Source organism: Microcaecilia unicolor, chromosome 8, assembly GCF_901765095.1.
Source record: "Microcaecilia unicolor chromosome 8, aMicUni1.1, whole genome shotgun sequence".
Classification (NCBI taxonomy): Eukaryota; Metazoa; Chordata; class Amphibia; order Gymnophiona; family Siphonopidae; genus Microcaecilia; species Microcaecilia unicolor.
Window position 1 is genome coordinate 120,863,782 of NC_044038.1, and position 16,239 is coordinate 120,880,020.

General features: G+C 40.1%; 1 protein-coding gene across 6 annotated transcripts in view; it reads left to right on the forward strand.

Moving 5' to 3' along the window:
- RUFY1 (RUN and FYVE domain containing 1) overlaps positions 1 to 16,239 on the forward strand; it is a 744,748-nt gene that overhangs the window by 366,250 nt on the left and 362,259 nt on the right. The window lies entirely within an intron of this gene.

Consider the following 16,239-nt stretch of genomic DNA (forward strand, 5'->3'; position numbering starts at 1 on the left):
AAATCTGTGTGTACTGGGTGGAACACATAAGTAGACACATAGGGTCAATTCTATAAAGGTTGTCAAAAATTAGATGCCAAGGTGCAGCGGGCTAAGTGCTAAGTCTATAACATCATCTGGGTGCCCAGATTCTGTTATAGAATACTAGAGTAAAGTCAATATTTACATGCCAACATATAGGCGTGCACACTTAAGTCACGTCAAAAGCAAGTGTAAACGTGTGCTCCTAAATGTGGCACTTTAGTGTGCTACTTACAGTATCCTGTAAGTTTATTTATTTGTTGCATTTGTATCCCACATTTTCCCACCTATTTGCAGGCTCAATGTGGCTTACATTGTTCCGTAATGGCGATCGCCATTTCCGGAATGAGAAATACAGAGTTATATTGCATTAAGGTTCGTAGGTGACAGAGAGAGGGATAATGGAACGGGGGCGCCCATCTCTAAGGACAGCCCTGTAAAGGGGCAACCCGTATTATCGAAACAAGATGGACGTCCATCTTTTGTTTTGATACTACAGTCAGGGACGCCCAAATCATGAAATTTAGGTCAACCTTAGAGATGGTCGTCCCCGGTTACGTGATTAAATGTGGGACCCACCCATGTCCCTCTTGGGCACACTCCCTTATATTAGGTAGCTAAGCAAATTGAACAACAAGGTTACAGAATGCTGCTTAGCACCCAGTCACTGTGTAACTGTAACACTCTCGTGCATAAATGCAAGCATTCTATAACTTAAATGTGCAGTTGAGATACCTGACACACGAGGCAAGATGGCGTCCTGAGCAGAAGCAAGTACCTGAGCTCCTGAACTGTCGTGGATTGTCGGCGGAAGCGGTCTTTCCTTCCCCGTTTACATGGGGAAAAGAAAAGGGAAATCCAGGGGGCAGGTCTCCTTAACCCCTGGAGGGAACCCCGTACTTCGCCAGACTACACTGACGATGTTTGCTACTCAGGCACTGGGAACTCCAACGCCCACTGCGAACGGACATTCCCTCTCTCTTTCAGAGAGGGAAGCCCACAGCATAGAGGAGATCTCTTTGAGCTCTCCCTCGAGCACGACACCTTCCAGACCGGGTAGCAGCTTTTTACAAGCAGAGGAGCAGATCAAAGAACAACCCGGAGTGGTGATTGCTTCTTTGTTATCTGGAGGAGGCCCCCCTGCTACTTCTACCCCAGAGCTACTATCTTGTGAAGGACGGGAGACACCGTTTCCTTCCCTGGGGCCTGCTACCGTGACCTGGAAGAGAAGAGAAAAACCGAACGTGGTGACATTGGACACCCTATGGGATGCGATTCAAGAGCTGACCGGCTCTCTCCTCCAGGTAACTCAAACTTTTACAGAAGAAATGAGTGGTTTGAAAAAGACCTATATATCTTTGTCTGAGACTGTTCAAAAACAGGAGGAAAAAATTCTAAAGCTAGAAGGCGAAATAAAATCCTTACAAACCTTTGCAGGGGCAGCCACGAAAGAAAGGGAGATTGTTAACAGGAAATTAGAATACCTGGATAATAATGCCAGAAAATTAAACCTAAGACTGCTTAATTTCCCGAAATCTCCGATTATATTGGCTCTCGCTATGTTAAAGAAATACTTTAATGAAATTCTGGCTATTCCGAAAGAAGCATATCCTCCAATTACCCGGGCTCAATATATTACAGGAAAAGGAACTTCAACACAACAACAACAGGGATTGAATCTAATTGAATTTCTTGAAAGTTCCCTTGAAGTAATTACTGAACTTACCACTCTTTTGGTATCATTTGTGTTTGAATCTGATAGATATAACATCTTCTGTTTATACTTTAAACATATGAAGGCATTGTTTCTTGGTTCCAGAATACAAATGTTTCCAGACTTAAACAGAGAGACTTTGAAACGAAGGCGTGAGTTTTTGGGTTTAAAGCAGAGGACTCTTAATTTGAAAGGAACATTCCTATTGAAATTTCCCTGCAGATTCTTTCTTTATCTTAACTCTGTTAACTATATGTTTACCAATCCAAAGAAAATGCAAAGTTTTATTGCCTTTAAGGAGGAAGAGAATCGTTCTAATCAGAACAATCCTGTAGGCTAATGCTGTTAAATTCAATTGTGGGCTTAGTAGTTCTCCTGCTCGTATGTTTATAATATTTCTTATTTTGAATTTTTGCATTGTGTTTTGCCTCACTTAAATAGTGGACTAAATAAATGAAAGTATTTACCTAGAGGAGGTTACACCTCCTAGATTTATATCTCTTTTTCAGTTTTTTGTAAAATTCAGTTACTGCTTTTGCAGTCATGTTATGTGATTGTAAAATTAGAAAATTATAAATAAAGAATTTAAAAAAAAATGTGCAGTTGGTAATCTGTTACAGAATGAAGGGGATACTATATATTTTAAGTCGGCATACGTCTATGTTACAGAAAGTGTGTCTGCAAATTCAAACTGACCAGTGTTCCCCAAGTCCGGTCCTGGAATACACCTTGCCAGTCAGGTTTTCAGGATATCCACAATAAATATGCATGAAAGAGATTTGCATATAATGGAGGCAGTGTATGTGAATCAAGTTCATGTATATTCATTGTGGATATCCTGAAAACCTGGCAAGGGCTATTCCAGGACCGGACTTGAGAAACTGCCTTAAATAGCTGTCTCAAGCCTTATCCTATGCTTCTCAACTACACATGATACCCTCATTCCAACAATTTAAAATTGCCCTTAAGACATCTTTTGGTGAGGGTTTTGGGATATCCTAGCATCTGTCTCCATTTTGCTGGCAGTGAGTGGTAATGTTGACCAACTATCAGGAATATTAGGAGTTCTCCCTCCTTTCTTGCTTTCTTTCTCTTATTTTTAACCTTCCTTATATGTGTTTTTATACTATATAAACCCCTTTGAAAGAGTTTTCTCTCTAGGTCGGTATATCAAATTTTAATAAACCTGAAACCTTAGCTCTGCAGACATGGCAACAATATACACTCTCCTTTCTTAATTTCCTTTAAATATTGCAGTTCTTACTATACTTACTTGCCCCTTATCACTCTATTTTACTTTAATGTATTCTTGACTGCTGTGATGGTCCCACTTAAGGGTGACATATCAAATAATTAATAAACCAATAAATCATATGTGCTGCATAACATGTGTCTACCATGATATTTAAAAAATCTTGCTGTCTGATTTATTATTATTGTGTGTTAATAAAGTCAGGTACAAATGCTAAATTTGTCTTAACACTGAAAGCCTCCTCAGACTGATATTCATATATCAAAAGAAAACATCTTACCAGCAGTGGGTTGTTGATCAATAGCTATGTAATGATTCTTTGAAAGGGTGAGTAAACATGTGGATAAAGGTGAGCCGGTTGATATTGTGTATCTGGATTTTCAAAAGGCATTTGATAAAGTACCTCATGAGAAACTCCTGAAGAAATTAGAAAGTCATGGGATAGGAATTAATGTCCTATTGTGGATTAAAAGCTGGTTAAAAGATAGAAAACAGAGAGTATGGTTAAATGGTCAGTATTCTCAAAGTAGAAGGGTAGATAGTGGGGTTCCGCAGGGGTCTGTGCTGGAAACGCTGCTTTTTAACATGTTTATAAATGATCTACATATGGAAATAACTAGCGAGGTAATTAAATTTTCTGATGACACAAAGTTATTCAAAGTTGTTAAATCGCAAGAGGATTATGAAAAATTGCAAGAGGACTTTACGAGACTGGGAGACTGGGCATCCAGATGGCAAATGACTTTTAATGTGAGCAAGGGCAAAGTGCTGCATGTGGGAAAGAGGAACCCAAACTATAGGTACGTGATGCAAGGTTCCACATTAAGAGTCACCGACCAGAAAAAGGATCTAGGTGTCATCGGTGATGATGCGTTTAAACCCTCTGCTCAGTGTGTAGCAGCAACTAAGAAAGCAATAGAATGTTAGGTTTTTTTAGGAAATGAATGGAAAACAAAAATGAGGATGTTATAATGCCTTTGTATCCACTCCATGTGAGACCGCACCACATGTGCACCTGTGTGCAATTCTGGTCACCGCATCTCAAAAAAAGATATATGGGAATTAGAAAAGGTACAGAGAAGGGTGATGAAAATGATACAGGGGATAGGACGACTTCTCTATGAGGAAAAGCTAAAGCGGCTAGGACACTTCAGCTTGGAGAAAAGACGGCTGAGGGGAGATGTAACTTTGTGATGTAATAGGCCAAATCGACAAGCAGTAAATCTGGACCAGATGGTATATACCCCAGAATACTGAAAGAACTCAAAAATTAAATTTCTAATCTACAGTTAGTAAATGCCAGTCTTTTAAAGGATTTCTGGGGTAATCCGGGAAACGACAGATTGGTGAGCCTCGTGTTAGTACCAAGCAAAACAAGAGACTATTACAAAATAAAATTAATGAATATGTAGACAAACATGGTTTAATAGGATAGTCAATATGGATTTAGCCAAAGGAAGTCTTGCCTCATCAATCTGCAGATCATGAAGAAAAGGTTTCTTTATATCAAGATATTTTTTAAAAACCTTATGTAGCCATGTTTTGCCCTGCTAGGGACTACATCAAGGGTTACTACTGAAACATAGCATAAGTAATGTAAGTAATTGAAAGAACACAAAGGCTTTAAAAAAAAAACTATAAAGGTTAAAGTAATACAGAACAAACATAAATATCAAATTATACAATAATAAATAATTTACATTGATCAGTAGAACTAATAAAAACATATATATATATATATACATACATTATTCTCTTATCTTACACAGAAGCCTCACTGTTCTTTTCTGGGAGAAGATGTTTCCAGCCATGGAAAGGAATCCCTGGGGGGATAGGGTATGAAGGCGAGCCGAGAGGAAACAGTTTTTTGGGGAATTGTAGTCATAAAGCCTTGCAAGCAAGGAAGAGTGTACCTCTTTAGCAACCCTTCCGTGCTGCAAAGAAAGGGTGGAGCTGTGTGTTCTCAAACCAAGGAAAGTAAGGTGGTTGATGAGCAGTCTTCTCCAGTTGTTGAAAGGGTTGTGTCTGAATCTTTAACCCACAGCACAGTCATTATATTCAGAGAGAGAGAAAATGCTCCAAGTAAGAGAAGGGAAAAAAGACTGGCTTCTCAGGAGCTACAGATGCAGGGCAGAAGAGAAGCCCAAGAATATGGTGGTACAGTTAAAGAATAAGGGAGAGGTGGCAAGAGGTCATGCTCCCCAGAGGTATGCTGTTTGCATGAGAGTAAGAAAAGTTGGAATAGGAGCCAGTCCTTTTAGCTATGCAAGGGACACAGCTACTTACACAGAAAGACATTTTTAAAGAGTAATTAGAGTACTGCATGCAAAGAGAGAAGAGTACCTGGCTTGGAATTAGGTCACTAGTTAATGCAAAAGAGTGCACAGGAAGAAAAGGCTTGCATAAGAGAAAGCCTTAAAGAGGATAACTTTGTGTGTTTGAAGAGTTGTGCCACCAGAGAAAGTGAAAACTCCTATAAGAAGCAAGGGAGGGGCATGAACCAGTATTTTATGTATTTAAGAAAAAGCCCTAAGAATGTGGGGAGGAGCATGTGCCCTATTGTTTGTATGGAAGAAATGAATTCTATTGAGGAGTAAAGTTTATTTTGATAGAACCGGAATATATAATGGAACCATTATAATGGAAGACATCTATGTTTTGTTTTGGTGATAAAGTACATTTTATGGGACTTTCAGGAGTCTGACAGCCTACTGGGGCATAAAGAGTGGAATCCCGGGGATTAGGTAGAATGGGAAGAAAGGCCAACCCCCAGGTGCATCCCTGCTGGGTGGAGCATAAAGACTTTGAGAACTGCAGGGGGAAAATATCTTCCAGGGAGTGAGATTTGTTTGCTGCTGTACTTGCTCTTAGAGCCCCCCTCTACAAGTAAAATTTTCTCTGGAACTCCTGTTGAGGAGAATCTGGGGGAAGGACAAAGTACTGGCCAGATTTTACTATTGATATATGTATGTTGAGCACAACCAAGCACAAGCCTTTCAATCTCATCTATCAGAGGTAAAATCAATGAGATCACTTTCTGGTCTGAGGCTGAGCTCAGAGATTCCCTTAACCCTTGGAATCCTACACAAGACTTGGTTAAATCCTTCTGGGATACTAAGGTGAAGGCCGTGCTAGACAAAATTGCTCCAGTTATTACTTATAATGTCAAGACAAAAATCTCCATGGTTTTCAGAAGAATTAGCCAACCTGAAACTGGTATGTCAACACCTTGAAAGGCAACAGAGAAAGAACAAAGACACTACTGATAAATGGAAGTCTGCCTTCCGGTGCTGTAAAAGAAGGTTACTGATTCCAAAAGATAGTACTATAACAGCCTAAAATGTTGAGGTTCTTGGCAATTAAAAAATCTTCTCAGTTAAAAGCCTAACTTCCGCTAATCCTGGTGACTATACACATCAGACATGTCCATCCGCCAAAGAACTAACTGATCATTTCGCCAATAAGATCATTCAAATTAGGTCTGAGCTTTCTAAAGTTACTCCAATGGAAAAAAAATAGTCCAATCCATGGTTCAGCCTCAAGCATCAGAACTGGCACTTGAGGATGTAAGATCACTGTTGAAATGTTCACTAGCACTTCTTCCTGGACCATTGTCAAAAATCTTTGCTCCTATCCATCCCTATTGAGGCGGTTCATTGGTTAATAGACAATCTCAACGAACTGTTAAAATCTGGCTCTCTTTTTAGATATGGGCAAAATTGACCTCACTCCTCTGTTGAAGGGATCTGGACTAGATGTAGCATCGGCTGCAAATTACCATCCAGTGGCTAGCATACCACTTCTTACTAAAATATTAGAAATCTACATTAGCAAACAATTCTCTTTATATCTGGTGTGATTTTCTATTCTGCATTGGTCACAATTTGGCTTCAGACCGGCACACAGCACGGAAACTTTGCTGCTAGTTCTAACTACATATGTCAGATAACAACTATGCAAAGGAGATCAAGTAATACTTCTCCAATTCAACATCTCGGCGGCATTTGATGTGATTGATCACACATTACTTCTGGAACAGATAGGAGTAACAGGTACTGTTCTGAAATGGTTCAGCGAATTCCTTTCAAACCGAAGCTATTTTGTTAAAATAATCAACTTTCCAACTATTGGTCTCCGAACTGTAGGGCCCCTCAGGGATCCCCGCTGTTTCCTATACTGTACAATTTCTTTGTCATCCCTTGGCTCAATACATCTGGGACTCAGCGAACTTCTGCTATCCTGCGCTAATAACATCCTGCTTCTCCTACCAGTGACCTCTTCAAATAAAGACCTGAGTTAGTAACAGTTGGCACGAATGCTAATAGTACTCGGACACTGTCCAATAAACTGAAATTGAATGCGTAGAAAACCAAGATACTGTGGTTCCAGAATCATAGAGTTGTGGTCCCATCCTCAATATCTTTGTCTGATGGTCAAAACTTTGCAGTTGAGTCAGAAGCCAGAGTGCTAGAGGTCTTACTTGACTTCTCACTCACTTTCTCCTCACATATTAACCAACTATGGAAGAAATCTTTATTCAAAATGAGACAGCTACATACACCTGGATTACTGTAATGTCTTATTTTTTTGGTATTAATTGTCAATGTTAGATAAAACTGCAGATCATACAGAACAGCTTCCAGACTAATATTCAAATGTAATAGATATACTAGTGTTTCATCTTGTCGTAACAAACTGTACTGGCTTCTCATATCAGAAAGAATCAGGTTTAAAACTACAAGAGGCTCTTAAATAAACTGGACGGGCTGAAGATAGGACCCGAAGTGGTGAACTGGATTAGGAACTGGTTGACAGACAGATGACAGAGGGTGGTGGTTAATTGAGTTCGCTCGGATTTGGGAAAGGTGAGTAGTGGGAGTGCCTCAGGGATCGGTGCTGGGGCCAATTCTGTTCAATATATTTGTGAGTGACATTGCTAAAGGGTTAGAAGGTAAAGTTTGCCTATTTGCGGATGATACTAAGATTTGTAACAGAGTGGACACCCAGGAGGGAGTGGAAAACATGAAAAAGGATATGCGGAAGGTAGAAGAATGGTCTAAGGTTTGGCAATTAAAATTCAATGCGAAGAAATGCAAAGTGATGCACTTAGGGAGTAGAAATCCACGGGAGACGTATGTGTTAAGCGGTGAGAGTCTGATATGTACAGACGGGGAGAGGGATCTTGGGGTGATAGTATCTGAGGATCTGAAGGCGACGAAACAGTGTGACAAGGCGGTGGCCGTAGCTAGAAGGTTGCTAGGCTGTATAGAGAGAGGTGTGACCAGCAGAAGAAAGGAGGTGTTGATGCCCCTGTACAAGTCGTTGGTGAGGCCCCACCTGGAGTATTGTGTTCAGTTTTGGAGGCCGTATCTTGCTAAGGATGTAAAAAGAATTGAAGCGGTGCAAAGAAAAGCTACGAGAATGGTATGGGATTTGCGTTCCAAGACGTATGAGGAGAGACTTGCTGACCTGAACATGTATACCGTGGAGGAAAGGAGAAACATGGGTGATATGATACAGACGTTCAAATATTTGAAAGATATTAATCCACAAACTAACTTTTTCCGGAGATGGGAAGGTGGTAGAACGAGAGGACATGAAATGAGATTGAAGGGGGGCAGACTCAAGAAAAAAGTCAGGAAGTATTTTTTCACAGAAAGAGTGGTGGATACTTGGAATGCCCTCCCGTGGGAGGTGGTGGAGATGAAAACGGTAACGAAATTCAAACATGCGTGGGATATACATAAAGGAATCCTGTTCAGAAGGAATGGATCCTCAGGAGCTTAGCCGAAATTGGGTGGCGGAGCCGGTGGGGGGAGGATGGGTTGGTGGTTGGGAGGCGGGGGTAGTGCTGGGCAGACTTCTACGGTCTGTGCCCTGAAAATGACATATAGAAATCAAGGTAAGGTATACACAAAAAGTAGCACATATAATTTTATCTTGTTGGGCAGACTGGATGGACCTTGCAGGTCTTTTTCTGCCGTCATCTACTATGTTACAGGGTTTTACATCTGAATTGCTAACTAGAACTGCTTCACTATGTTTGGCCCAGTCTAACAGACTGAAAGAACAAATGACGCTAGCGACACCGTTTCATAAGGCAATCTGATATCAGAGGATCTCTGGCTCTCTATTCCCTGTTCTTGGAGTTACCTCACAGAACTCTTTACCTATTGCCATCAGAACAGATAATAGTTACCTTAGCTTCTGGAAGAGGCAAAAATCTTTTCTCGTTCCAAAGACTGTTTCATAACAATCAGTTACGAAGTCTGTCCCCTCATATCATCCATTAGATTTTCCTATAATGTTCTTTTGTCTCGTGCATACACTTAATAGTTTCTGCTTCTGTTACACCTAGAATGTAAACCGCACTGAGCCTTGGAAAGAGGATATTAGCGGTATACAAGAACTCGAATTGAATTGAAGTGGCCCAGGTACCTGTGACACTGTCTATCAATTGATAGATATATATAGCTATATATATAGAAATATATGTACACACACAAATTAAGTCTTACAAAATTAGATTCAGATCCTATCTATCAGACAGGCAACAATCCATAACGAATGGCAGCAACTCATAATCACCATGGACACTGACCTGCGGGGTACCACAAGGATCGATACTGTCACCTATTATGTTCAATATCTACCTCAAGCCACTGGCTGAGCTGAATCGGTCAATGGACACTCAGTTCTACATCTATGCGGATGATGTGCAGCTACTCATACCCACTGAACCTGACTTACCTACAGCCTTGAATAAACTGATCACTTGTCTAACATCAATTCAAGAATGGGCTAAACACAACAAACTTTGTCTGAACCCAAGTAAAACCGAGCTTCTCTGGGTCCCTAACACAAGTGGATACATACCTGACATCAAAATCCCTTTTGGGAAGTATGAACTCCCCCTCAAATCACAAGTCAGGAACCTTGGAATACAGTTAGATTCAACACTTACACTGATTCCCCAAATCCAAGCAACCTTCAAGAGCTTCTTCTACTGTTTGCGACAGCTACGCTGCCTCTCTCCTTACATCGAGAAGGTAAATCTTATCCCAGTTGTGCATGCCATGGTAACATCAAGACTGGATTACTGCAATGCACTATACAATGGTCTGACTAGAAAGGGCCTGCACCAGCTCCAGTTGATTCAGAATGCAGCAGCAAGACTTGTAGAAGGTTGCAAGCAATGTGACCACATCACACCATTTTTGCAAAAGCTTCATTGGCTGCCAGTACAATACAGGGTTAAATTTAAAACTCTATGTCTGATCTTCAAGGCCCTGAAAGGAAATGGCCCCGAGTATCTGAAGAATAGGATGATCCTCCACTCACCGCCAAGGACACTAAGGTCCTCCCAAGGACTTTCACTAACTACACCCTCTCCAAAAGACATTACACGATGTGATAACCGCAAGCGAGCCTTCTCCTGAGTTGCCCCCACACTCTGGAATGCGTTGCCTGAAAGGCTCCGCTTAACACAAGACTACCTGTACTTCAGGAAGCAGGTGAAAGCTTGGCTCTTCAACCAAGCCTTTAACGGAAGAAGTAACTAACTTGTTAGTCTCACTCACACACACAAGGATTGACTTGGGCTGCACATACTGCAGCGGGACATGTTTATCCACTCCTACCCTAGCTGAGATAATATTTAACCATCTCTCTGACCTCACGTGAAACTTTCTTCAAATCAGTCACCTTACTTTCTTTTTTTTTTTTATTTGCATGAAGTTTTAACAGTTAATACAGATATTAAGAGACATAAAACAAAATGGACCATACAGTACACTCCAATCCATCTCACCATACTTCAGTTCACATCATTTTTAACTGCCCAGTTTTAACATTCTGGAACATCAATATTTTATAAACCTACTTTGTTTTCTATGTTCCCCCCCCCCCCCCCCCAGGACTCGTACTGCTCTGACCTTTAACTTCATTTGAATTAGTCACCTTACTCTCTAATTCTTCCTACTTTCTTACTCATCTATATGTTACAACTTTGCCTTACCCTTCACTACCAATTATAATGTTTTAGTACAAATTGAGTTGTCATTGCAAGTAGTATACCATTAATCTAAATATGTAACTAGAGTTTGTAGAGTATCACTCTGTTCACCAAAGTAATCAAATTGCATAGGTATCTACTTTTGAATAAGTCATCTAGCGATGTTACTGTTGTAGGAGGAAAAGCCTCAAACAAATGATAGGTTACTCCTTTGTCGATTCCTCAATCGACTTTAGGGAGGCCCATACATTCATCACCGGCACAAAAACCTCCTGTCTTTAATTCTCTTAGAGGAAGCAAACACAGTCAAGTGGCTCTTAAATCAGCTTTATGTCAATATGTGAAAAAATCTTCTCTCTCCAGCTGCTCAGTCTTCCGCTCAGGCTCTTCCCACTAACCACAATCCTAATAAATAAATAAGTACTACTACTACTTAACATTTCAGGGGCAAACATATACAGTGTTGGGGACCAACTCTAGGTATGTTCAACAAGCATTTTGCAAATGTGCTAAGCCTCTTTTATAGTATACAACTTAATGTGCACCATGAATTTATTATATGCCTCCAATATCTGGTTCATAGCAGTCAGTAACATAAGTAGATGTCCCTCTAAAAAGGTCAGGCACTGGTTTTCTAAAATCATGAGGACAAACAATATTAGAGAAAAAGGGGTAATCTCACCAGAAATAAATATACAAAATAAAAGACAAGTTAATTAAAAAGGAGGGTACTAGACAGTTTCAGAGCACATACCCAAATTTTCAGCAGGTGCATTTGTAGCATCTTTGCTGATAGCACAGGAAGTCACAGGTCTCTCATATATTTCTGTCTACAGAAAATTCAGTGGTTAAAGGTAAAATGATTTAAAACATCAGGATTTGTAAAGAGTTTCTACTTCTATCTGCTAACAGACCCGCGTGAAAAAGCTTAAAACTGTGCTAGAAACACTAAGAAATGTTGGGAATGCTGTTGGGGTGTTATTGGGTTACCTGACATCATAAATTATAACAGGAATAGATCTCTGGTAATACCAACCTTAGTGAACGAAGTGTCAGAAGCAAACGTGTTCCCTCTTGTCTTTAGATCCAAGCTCACTACGCCCTAAATAATAGAAAGAACTAACTCCACAACCAAGTATTATAAAAATAGAGTGTGCATTTCTTTACAATAGTAGCAAGAATAATGTGCAAAGAAGGCAAGAATAAAGACACGGGAAGCCTTATCCTAGAAACAGCTCAGAGTAAATTCAGATAAATACCTAACTGGACTCCTAAGTAAGAGGCCCACAGCACTTAAAAGTACATGGCACACATACAACCTGATGCAGACTTCTAGCAGGTGGCAGCTTGTTCCTCAGATGTTCAGTCTGCTTTAGCACATTCTGCTCCTTGGATGGAATGTCAACAAAGCAGCCCCTTTCCTCAGATAAAAACTCCTTTTTAAACTGAAATCGTGGGCTGCAGCTGTGCTAATGACATACATTCTGGCCTTTGGAGTGACACACATATAACTTTGTTTACTCCAAATATTGTGGCTTCAAGGGACAACTGATTGTCTCAGAAAATAATAGGCTTTGCATTGAAAGACGCAATACATTTGAGTCTGCATTTTTGAAGTCAGGTTACTAATGCTGAATAATGTATTATGTATTTTAATTCCATATATCTTTGTTATATAGGAACTCATATAGTAACATAGTAGATGACGGCAGAAAAAGACCTGCACGGTCCATCTAGTCTGCCCAACAAGATAAACTCATATGTGCTACTTCTTGTGTATACCTTGTATCTGCCATTTTCAGGACATAGACCGTAGAAGTCTTGCCCAGAACTAACCCCACCACCCAAACACCAGCCCCGCCTCCCAATCTCGGCTAAGCTTCTGAGGATCCATTCCTTCTGCACAGGATTCCTTTATGCTTATCCCACGCATGCTTGAATTCCGCTACCGTTTTCATCTCCACCACCTCCCGCGGGAGGGCATTCCAAGTATCTACTCTCCGTGAAAAAATACTTCCTGACATTTTTCTTGAGTCTGCCCCCCTTCACTCTCATATCACGTCCTCTCGTTCTACCGCCCTGCCCTCTCCGGAAAAGGTTCGTTTGTGGATTAATACCTTTCAAATATTTGAACGTCTGTATCGTATCACCCCTATTTCTCCTTTCCTCCAGGGTATACATGTTCAGGTCCACAAGTCAGTCCTCATACATCTTGTAAAGCAAATCCCATACCATTCTCTTAGCTTTTCTTAGCACCGCTTCCATTTTTTTTTACATCCATAGCAAGGTACGGCCTCCAGAACCCATATAGGAACCCATATAGTGCTTCCTAGTGCTTGTTTTGCTCCTTCATTTCACCCCCCCCCCTTTCAAGGGTTCAGTTCTAAGGGGAGCTGCAGCTTGAAACACTAGCTACACAAGCAGTGCTTTCACTCAATCGTAATAAATGTAGTTACAGTGTTTCACTAAGCATACTAGACTACGTTCTGTTAATATGTGTCCCAGCTTGAGACCTATCCACTGGAATAGTGGTGGGCCAAGTTACATAGCTTAGACAGCTGAAAAGCACTGACTAGGCCTGATAACCAGCTGATGGCCTTATAGCTGAGAGCCTGCAAGAGCAGGACTGCTTGGTGAGTCTTATTGAAACCTGGTACAACTTTCAAATTGAGTGTAACACTTAAGATGTAGAAAATAATGACAAAAATGGTAAAAAGCTTGGTTCTTAAAATGGAGTCTGTCTTTATAAGATGGCTCCCAGAGTCACAAGATACAAAGACACAGATCTCTCTCAGTATTAGGAAAGAGGTTTTAAAAGTGTTGAAATTGGCACTATGAAGAAATCTTTGAGAGGAGGGGCAGGTGGGCACCTGACCTGCGGTTAAGTATGAAGAAGGATTAGAAAAAAAAAGTCTCTCTCCAATTGACTTGTATGGGGACAAGATACTATATAAGAAATGCAGATCAGAGCTAAAATCGGATTCTTTCCCCACCAAATCTCTGAAGGCGAAGCTCTGGCCGGTTGAACCCAGAATCTGTCTGATGTTTGTACCAACTTGAAGTCCTGATTTGGGTGAGAATAAAAGAATATTTCTTTCACTAACCTGCTCCAGTCTCTGTTTCAATCTCTTCTCTCTCCTCCACCTGTTTCACAGAATACTACACACACAAGTAAGACTCTCTCTCACTCACATAGATTTCATGTGGGAACATAAATGGCCAAAGATTCACTTAGATCCAGAGAGACAGAAAGCTGTGGTCATGGGAATAAGATTTGAACTGCGCCTTCTGTCACCCCCCCCATGCCTCCGTGACTGGAGGCGCTCCTTAGAACCCCGATTCGTAACACCATGGAATGGGGTGTCGCTGGAATTTAGGGAGGGGATGATCAACAAGATTCTAGAAGAACAAATCCTCTGTACACCTCCGTGGGCAAGGGTCCTGCGGGGGGGTCTAGAGAGGGGTAAATTTTAGAACAGTTCATATATGTAAATGTAATAAAGTGGAGGAATGGCCTAGTGGTTAGAGCACCAGTCTTGCAATCCAGAGGTGGCCAGTTCAAATCCCACTTCTGCTCCTTGTGATCTTGGGCAAGTGGTACAAACTTAGATTTTGAGCCCTCCTGGGACAGAGAAATATCCAGAGTACCTGAATGTAACTCACTTTGAGCTACTACTGAAAAAGGTGTTAGCAAAAATCTAAATAAATAAATGAGTAGCAGATAACATTGTAATCAAGCTTCAAACAATAGCTTAAAGTAATAATAGGTATACAACTGTGGAAATGTATTATACTTGAATATAGGATTATGCAATGAAGCAAAGCACATTAAATTGCATACGATAATGCTCATCAAAAACTGTGGTTAAGTGACTTCAAAACGCATAAGCAAATGTCCATAAAATTAGATGACTTGTGAGTTCATGGAAGAAAAGTCACTTTTGTAGCAAAGCATTGTGACAGCATGGGCTGCAGGCAGTGTATGGCTGTGCAAACAGTCCATAGAAAACCTAGTCCATTGAATATAGTCCTAAACATGCCAGGCATTATGCTTAAAACTAGCATCCAGAAATAAACATCGTTGTAACAAAAGTTGTGTGTCTTATATCATACTTCTTCGAGTAGGTTAAAAAGTCCATGCCACAGTAACTGTGGGCATTCTTACAGTCTCTGATAGTGCATGCACTTTATAATTCATGGAGAAAAAGTAAAGTACATGAAATAATATCACAATAAACAAAAGGAAATGCATAATGTCTGTCAATAAAATATCAAAACAGTGTACAATTATTGCAAGCAAAGCTATTAACAATACTATCTAAGCGCAGGAAAACCCTGTTCACAGGAAAAAAACACTACAGAGTTTATTTGCACTAGAATAACAGTAAACATCATTGGAATGTAGTAACTTTAATATATATGACAATGCAAACAAAATGAAAGTGGCACACGAAATAATACTTGGAGGCTTATTTTCAAAGCACTTAGACTTACTTTGGAAGTCTAAGTGCTTTGAAAATGAGCCCCCTTGGTTTACTTTATAAGATATAGATAAACTGCACTATACTAGATGTATATGTAGTAAAACCATAAAATGGAGAAAACCTTATCTCTTATAATATCAAACAGCAGCAATATACTAGCCAAGCATAAAATGTAAGATAAATGTATCACTTAGAACATATCTATGTTGATACTAAGCTACTGACTGTTACCAACACCAAATTGTTGTGTTAATACAAATAAGGGGAAAAGGCCTCAGAGATCCATGGTAATACAGCATCCTACGGACCAGTCTGTGATATTGTAATTAAAGTAGCAATCGTCAGACTTCAATCCTTCATCGGCCAGAAATCCCCCTGGAGAAATCACTATTTTAACCTTTAATTTTAACAGTAGATATTTTTTTTTATAAAAATTATTCAGTCCAAACAACCATGTAGCGCACTTATCTTTTTCCCTTTTGATGGGACCCGTTTCGCCATCCGGGATCTGGCGCTCTAACTTTCCACCGACATCTTAGCAAGGGTTTACTTAGAATATATAACAATGTAAGTGAAATAACACAATCAGTGTGAAATGAAGTAAGTATTGATATAAATGCTGAAGCAAGTGTTTATTTATTTATTACACTTGTATCCCACATTTTCCCACCTAATTGCAGGCTCAATGTGGCTTACATAGTACCGGAGAGGCGTTTGCAGACTCCGGTGTGAACAAATACAAAGTTATGTTATG